Source organism: Schistocerca gregaria, unplaced genomic scaffold (genome assembly GCF_023897955.1).
Source record: "Schistocerca gregaria isolate iqSchGreg1 unplaced genomic scaffold, iqSchGreg1.2 ptg001032l, whole genome shotgun sequence".
In the NCBI taxonomy this organism is placed as follows: Eukaryota; Metazoa; Arthropoda; class Insecta; order Orthoptera; family Acrididae; genus Schistocerca; species Schistocerca gregaria.
The window spans coordinates 15,001-22,500 of NW_026062380.1; the positions used below are offsets into that span (position 1 = coordinate 15,001).

General features: G+C 53.0%; 3 non-coding genes across 3 annotated transcripts in view; all 3 read left to right on the plus strand.

Annotated features, from left to right (window-relative positions):
- Positions 1–4,623: 4,623 nt before the first annotated feature.
- LOC126327230 (small subunit ribosomal RNA) lies at positions 4,624–6,516 on the plus strand. The gene has a single exon (XR_007561071.1). It is a non-coding gene; the product is annotated as a small subunit ribosomal RNA (ribosomal RNA).
- Positions 6,517–6,871: 355 nt separating this feature from the next.
- Positions 6,872–7,026, plus strand: LOC126327228 (5.8S ribosomal RNA). Its single transcript, XR_007561069.1, has one exon. It is a non-coding gene; the product is annotated as a 5.8S ribosomal RNA (ribosomal RNA).
- A 188-nt stretch (positions 7,027–7,214) lies between these two features.
- LOC126327227 (large subunit ribosomal RNA) overlaps positions 7,215–7,500 on the plus strand; it is a 4,222-nt gene continuing 3,936 nt past the window's right edge. Inside the window, exon 1 of the ribosomal RNA XR_007561068.1 lies at positions 7,215–7,500. This exon is cut by the window's right edge and continues 3,936 nt beyond it. This is a non-coding gene — a ribosomal RNA (large subunit ribosomal RNA).

The window sequence follows — 7,500 nt, forward strand, 5'->3', positions numbered from 1 at the left end:
ACCCGCAAACAACGCAGCTCAAATCAGCCAGCAACACCCACAGTGGTCCACCCAGTATCAACACAAGACGCAACGCCACGCCACAACACAAAAGGTACAAGTAATAAAATACCCTTTGGCCACACCCCTGGTAAAGACATCGAACCAACCCACCACCTGACACCAGCCAAACGTACATCCTGATTTGACACATCTCTGGCAACCTTACCCACGTTGGCCCCTAACCTAACCCACGTTGGCCCCTAACCTAACCCACGTTGGCCCCTAACCTAACCCACGTTGGCCCCTAACCTAACCCACGTTGGCCCCTAACCTAACCCACGTTGGCCCCTAACCTAACCCACGTTGGCCCCTAACCTAACCCACGTTGGCCCCTAACCTAACCCACGTTGGCCCCTAACCTAACCCACGTTGGCCCCTAACCTAACCCACGTTGGCCCCTAACCTAACCCACGTTGGCCCCTAACCTAACCCACGTTGGCCCCTAACCTAACCCACGTTGGCCCCTAACCTAACCCACGTTGGCCCCTAACCTAACCCACGTTGGCCCCTAACCTAACCCACGTTGGCCCCTAACCTAACCCACGTTGGCCCCTAACCTAACCCACGTTGGCCCCTAACCTAACCCACGTTGGCCCCTAACCTAACCCACGTTGGCCCCTAACCTAACCCACGTTGGCCCCTAACCTAACCCACGTTGGCCCCTAACCTAACCCACGTTGGCCCCTAACCTAACCCACGTTGGCCCCTAACCTAACCCACGTTGGCCCCTAACCTAACCCACGTTGGCCCCTAACCTAACCCACGTTGGCCCCTAACCTAACCCACGTTGGCCCCTAACCTAACCCACGTTGGCCCCTAAACCTAAGTTACGCTGCACCTTAACCTAAGTTACGCTGCACCTTAACCTAAGTTACGCTGCACCTTAACCTAAGTTACGCTGCACCTTAACCTAAGTTACGCTGCACCTTAACCTAAGTTACGCTGCACCTTAACCTAAGTTACGCTGCACCTTAACCTAAGTTACGCTGCACCTTAACCTAAGTTACGCTGCACCTTAACCTAAGTTACGCTGCACCTTAACCTAAGTTACGCTGCACCTTAACCTAAGTTACGCTGCACCTTAACCTAAGTTACGCTGCACCTTAACCTAAGTTACGCTGCACCTTAACCTAAGTTACGCTGCACCTTAACCTAAGTTACACTGCACCTTAACCTAAGTTACACTGCACCTTAACCTAAGTTACACTGCACCTTAACCTAAGTTACACTGCACCTTAACCTAAGTTACGCTGCACCTTAACCTAAGTTACGCTGCACCTTAACCTAAGTTACACTGCACCTTAACCTAACTTACACTGCACCTTAACCTAAGTTACACTGCACCTTAACCTAAGTTACACTGCACCTTAACCTAAGTTACACTGCACCTTAACCTAAGTTACACTGCACCTTAACCTAAGTTACACTGCACCTTAACCTAAGTTACACTGCACCTTAACCTAAGTTACACTGCACCTTAACCTAAGTTACACTGCACCTTAACCTAAGTTACACTGCACCTTAACCTAAGTTACACTGCACCTTAACCTAACTTACACTGCACCTTAACCTAAGTTACACTGCACCTTAACCTAAGTTACACTGCACCTTAACCTAAGTTACACTGCACCTTAACCTAAGTTACACTGCACCTTAACCTAAGTTACACTGCACCTTAACCTAAGTTACACTGCACCTTAACCTAAGTTACACTGCACCTTAACCTAAGTTACACTGCACCTTAACCTAAGTTACACTGCACCTTAACCTAAGTTACACTGCACCTTAACCTAAGTTACACTGCACCTTAACCTAAGTTACACTGCACCTTAACCTAAGTTACACTGCACCTTAACCTAAGTTACACTGCACCTTAACCTAAGTTACACTGCACCTTAACCTAAGTTACACTGCACCTTAACCTAAGTTACACTGCACCTTAACCTAAGTTACACTGCACCTTAACCTAAGTTACACTGCACCTTAACCTAAGTTACACTGCACCTTAACCTAAGTTACACTGCACCTTAACCTAAGTTACACTGCACCTTAACCTAAGTTACACTGCACCTTAACCTAAGTTACACTGCACCTTAACCTAAGTTACACTGCACCTTAACCTAAGTTACACTGCACCTTAACCTAAGTTACACTGCACCTTAACCTAAGTTACACTGCACCTTAACCTAAGTTACACTGCACCTTAACCTAAGTTACACTGCACCTTAACCTAAGTTACACTGCACCTTAACCTAAGTTACACTGCACCTTAACCTAAGTTACACTGCACCTTAACCTAAGTTACACTGCACCTTAACCTAAGTTACACTGCACCTTAACCTAAGTTACACTGCACCTTAACCTAAGTTACACTGCACCTTAACCTAAGTTACACTGCACCTTAACCTAAGTTACACTGCACCTTAACCTAACTTACACTGCACCTTAACCTAAGTTACACTGCACCTTAACCTAAGTTACACTGCACCTTAACCTAACTTACACTGCACCTTAACCTAACTTACACTGCACCTTAACCTAACTTACACTGCACCTTAACCTAACTTACACTGCACCTTAACCTAACTTACACTGCACCTTAACCTAACTTACACTGCACCTTAACCTAACTTACACTGCACCTTAACCTAACTTACACTGCACCTTAACCTAACTTACACTGCACCTTAACCTAACTTACACTGCACCTTAACCTAACTTACACTGCACCTTAACCTAACTTACACTGCACCTTAACTGTCACATGTAACGTCACAGGAATGTAGCTTTGCCTAACAGCAACCCTCTGAACATAGTTCACTGCTTGGATCCTCTGGTGTCATGTGTATTTCTCGATGCCATGGTGCGTACCCTCACGTAAATGTCTTTCGAGTGTTGCGTACTTTCTACACAGTCCCGCTAACCACTGGAAGGGTGTAACGCTACAGAACGACTATCGCCCTCCCCTCCTGCCCTTCCAAGCTGGTCGGTCAGGCGTTTGTTTGTGAAATGAGCCTTGCAGCTGTTCAGTTGCATTCGGTTGTCGATGCAGTCAGTGTACGTTGTGGTACGGCCTGTGTGGACTGTCCGCTGATGTACGCGTAACCCACACTGATCATCCGTCGTTACGTACTGAGTGACATAATGTGGCACATGCTTGACCGTACACCGGCTGCGCCCTACAATGGCGAATCATAAGGGCCATATGTTGTGCACGATGCTACTTGTCTCGTCTCCCCATTACAGCGAGATTGCACTGTTTTACGCCGTACAGACATGTGGTAGGTACGGACGAAAGTATTGCATGTTGGCCCCCCTCCCTCTGCCGGGAATCAGCGTGAGCCGTCTGTTGATGTAGCGACGAGGGTTTTCCTATTTAATCGTATTGCCCCACACAACATGATACCACGGTGGACCGCGTTCCACATCTGCGACATGCTACAGAGGCCGGTTGACAGTCGACCGCGCAAGGGACATTGCACACGTGCGCGGACCATCTTCCACGTGTTCTCTCGTGTACATGCCGTAGTGTGTATGTGGGCTGATGTAGCGTGTCGTGACACATAACATGCAGGCATGCCAGAATCGTAGATTTCGCAAATGTAGATTGACGTATACGTTTGCTGCCAAAGATCCGCAAATGAACTGGAAATCAGTTGTTGAGCGGTTGTTCGCGCTGCAGGTGCATCGGTGATAGCGACGATCGGTACATCTGTGAACCGGTTGTTTCGGCGGTACCCGCCATGCCCCCGAACCTGAGTTGGCCATGTGGGTATGAAGCGATACGAGGCTGTGGCTTGGTGGGACAGTCCCCGGCCGGTGAGGGGGGGCCGCCCGGCGTGCTGGCCGCGCGCTGCGTGAGCGCACGCACTACAGCCGGCTGGTGGGGGGCGCCCAGTGGCAGGAGCGCCGGCCGACGGGCCCGGCTGGCGTCCCAGCTACGCGCCGGCGCACCCGGCGCGCGGCGCCAGGCGGCCAAAGTGGGTTCTGCCGAGCCCGGTGCGAAGCGCGGTGGACATCTGCAGTGTGCTGGTCCGATTGCGGACTGTGTGCGTTGAGGATGCGCCGCCGCCCGGCACTCGGCGTCGCGACGCCGTCTGCTGCTCGGTCGCCCCCGGCGGTTCTCGCAGGTGGTTTGTATCGCAGCTCTGCGGACGTGTTGGCGCGTGCGCTGTGCTGGGAGAGTTCGCTTCTGCACCCAAGTGGGGCTTTGCCCTTCTGTGGCGCTGGCGTTGGAGCTGCCGGTCACCGTAGGTGGCGCGTGTTGTTTCCCGCCGGCAATGCCACGACAGCACGCTCCCGGGCCTCTGTCGGCAGCGGCAAGCTCAGTTGGGAGCACGGGTGTTCGCACTGAAAGCGTCTACTCGCCTATCTCCGGGCGATTGCGCCTCTCTCGAACCCGACCAAGTACTTAGGACGGCGCTGCGCGCCGCCGGGACCTGAGAGGGTTTCGAGGTGTATCGTGCAGGGGAGCTCAGCCTCCTCCTGTTTGCAGAATAATTGAGCGGACGCTTGCGTGTTCGCGCGGGCCCTCGGGACACACTCCCGGGCGGCCGGCTGCTCAGCTCTCGTTGACGCAGCTCCCTGGTTGATCCTGCCAGTAGTCATATGCTTGTCTCAAAGATTAAGCCATGCATGTCTCAGTACAAGCCGCATTAAGGTGAAACCGCGAATGGCTCATTAAATCAGTTATGGTTCCTTAGATCGTACCCACGTTACTTGGATAACTGTGGTAATTCTAGAGCTAATACATGCAAACAGAGTCCCGACCAGAGATGGAAGGGACGCTTTTATTAGATCAAAACCAATCGGATTGGCTCGTCTGGTCCGTTTGCCTTGGTGACTCTGAATAACTTTGGGCTGATCGCACGGTCCTCGTACCGGCGACGCATCTTTCAAATGTCTGCCTTATCAACTGTCGATGGTAGGTTCTGCGCCTACCATGGTTGTAACGGGTAACGGGGAATCAGGGTTCGATTCCGGAGAGGGAGCCTGAGAAACGGCTACCACATCCAAGGAAGGCAGCAGGCGCGCAAATTACCCACTCCCGGCACGGGGAGGTAGTGACGAAAAATAACGATACGGGACTCATCCGAGGCCCCGTAATCGGAATGAGTACACTTTAAATCCTTTAACGAGTATCTATTGGAGGGCAAGTCTGGTGCCAGCAGCCGCGGTAATTCCAGCTCCAATAGCGTATATTAAAGTTGTTGCGGTTAAAAAGCTCGTAGTTGGATTTGTGTCCCACGCTGTTGGTTCACCGCCCGTCGGTGTTTAACTGGCATGTATCGTGGGACGTCCTGCCGGTGGGGCGAGCCGAAGGCGTGCTTGCGCGTCCCGAGGCGGACCCCGTTGAAATCCTACCAGGGTGCTCTTAGTTGAGTGTCTCGGTGGGCCGGCACGTTTACTTTGAACAAATTAGAGTGCTTAAAGCAGGCAAGCCCGCCTGAATACTGTGTGCATGGAATAATGGAATAGGACCTCGGTTCTATTTTGTTGGTTTTCGGAACCCGAGGTAATGATTAATAGGGACAGGCGGGGGCATTCGTATTGCGACGTTAGAGGTGAAATTCTTGGATCGTCGCAAGACGAACAGAAGCGAAAGCATTTGCCAAGTATGTTTTCATTAATCAAGAACGAAAGTTAGAGGTTCGAAGGCGATCAGATACCGCCCTAGTTCTAACCATAAACGATGCCAGCCAGCGATCCGCCGCAGTTCCTCCGATGACTCGGCGGGCAGCCTCCGGGAAACCAAAGCTTTTGGGTTCCGGGGGAAGTATGGTTGCAAAGCTGAAACTTAAAGGAATTGACGGAAGGGCACCACCAGGAGTGGAGCCTGCGGCTTAATTTGACTCAACACGGGAAACCTCACCAGGCCCGGACACCGGAAGGATTGACAGATTGATAGCTCTTTCTTGATTCGGTGGGTGGTGGTGCATGGCCGTTCTTAGTTGGTGGAGCGATTTGTCTGGTTAATTCCGATAACGAACGAGACTCTAGCCTGCTAACTAGTCGCGTGACATCCTTCGTGCTGTCAGCGATTACTTTTCTTCTTAGAGGGACAGGCGGCTTCTAGCCGCACGAGATTGAGCAATAACAGGTCTGTGATGCCCTTAGATGTTCTGGGCCGCACGCGCGCTACACTGAAGGAATCAGCGTGTCTTCCTAGGCCGAAAGGTCGGGGTAACCCGCTGAACCTCCTTCGTGCTAGGGATTGGGGCTTGCAATTGTTCCCCATGAACGAGGAATTCCCAGTAAGCGCGAGTCATAAGCTCGCGTTGATTACGTCCCTGCCCTTTGTACACACCGCCCGTCGCTACTACCGATTGAATGATTTAGTGAGGTCTTCGGACTGGTACGCGGCATCGACTCTGTCGTTGCCGATGCTACCGGAAAGATGACCAAACTTGATCATTTAGAGGAAGTAAAAGTCGTAACAAGGTTTCCGTAGGTGAACCTGCGGAAGGATCATTACCGACTAGACTGCATGTCTTTCGATGTGCGTGTCGTGTCGCGCAACACGCTACCTGTACGGCAGTAGCCGTGCGCCGCGTGCGGAACCACGCGTGCCTCTCAAAACTAGCGCAAGTGGTGTTGTGTGGTACGAGCGCTGAAGCTCTGGAGCGGCTGGCCTGCGGCACCTGGCGCCTGGCGCCGGTTTTGAATGACTTTCGCCCGAGTGCCTGTCCGCTCCGGTGTGGAGCCGTACGACGCCCATCGGCCGTCGGGCCGTTGGACACAAAGTAATGGAACAGGGGCCGTCAAACGCCTCAGTCCCGCCTCTGCAACTGTCTTGAAAGAGACGGTGGAGAACTGAAAAGATAAAGATCACCCAGGACGGTGGATCACTCGGCTCGTGGGTCGATGAAGAACGCAGCAAATTGCGCGTCGACATGTGAACTGCAGGACACATGAACATCGACGTTTCGAACGCACATTGCGGTCCATGGATTCCGTTCCCGGGCCACGTCTGGCTGAGGGTCGGCTACGTATACTGAAGCGCGCGGCGTTTGTCCCGCTTCGGGCGCCTGGGAGTGTCGTGGTCGCCTGTGTGGCCGGCCGCGTCTCCTTAAACGTGCGATGCGCGCCCGTCGCCTGGCGGTTCGCATACCGGTGCTTTCTCGGTAGCGTGCACAGCCGGCTGGCGGTGTGGCGTGCGACACCTCGTACAACGACCTCAGAGCAGGCGAGACTACCCGCTGAATTTAAGCATATTACTAAGCGGAGGAAAAGAAACTAACAAGGATTCCCCCAGTAGCGGCGAGCGAACAGGGAAGAGTCCAGCACCGAACCCCGCAGGCTGCCGCCTGTCGTGGCATGTGGTGTTCGGGAGGGTCCGCTACCCCGACGCCTCGCGCCGAGCCCAAGTCCAACTTGAATGAGGCCACGGCCCGTAGAGGGTGCCAGGCCCGTAGCGGCCGGTGCGAGCGTCGGCGGGACCTCTCCTTCGAGTCGGGT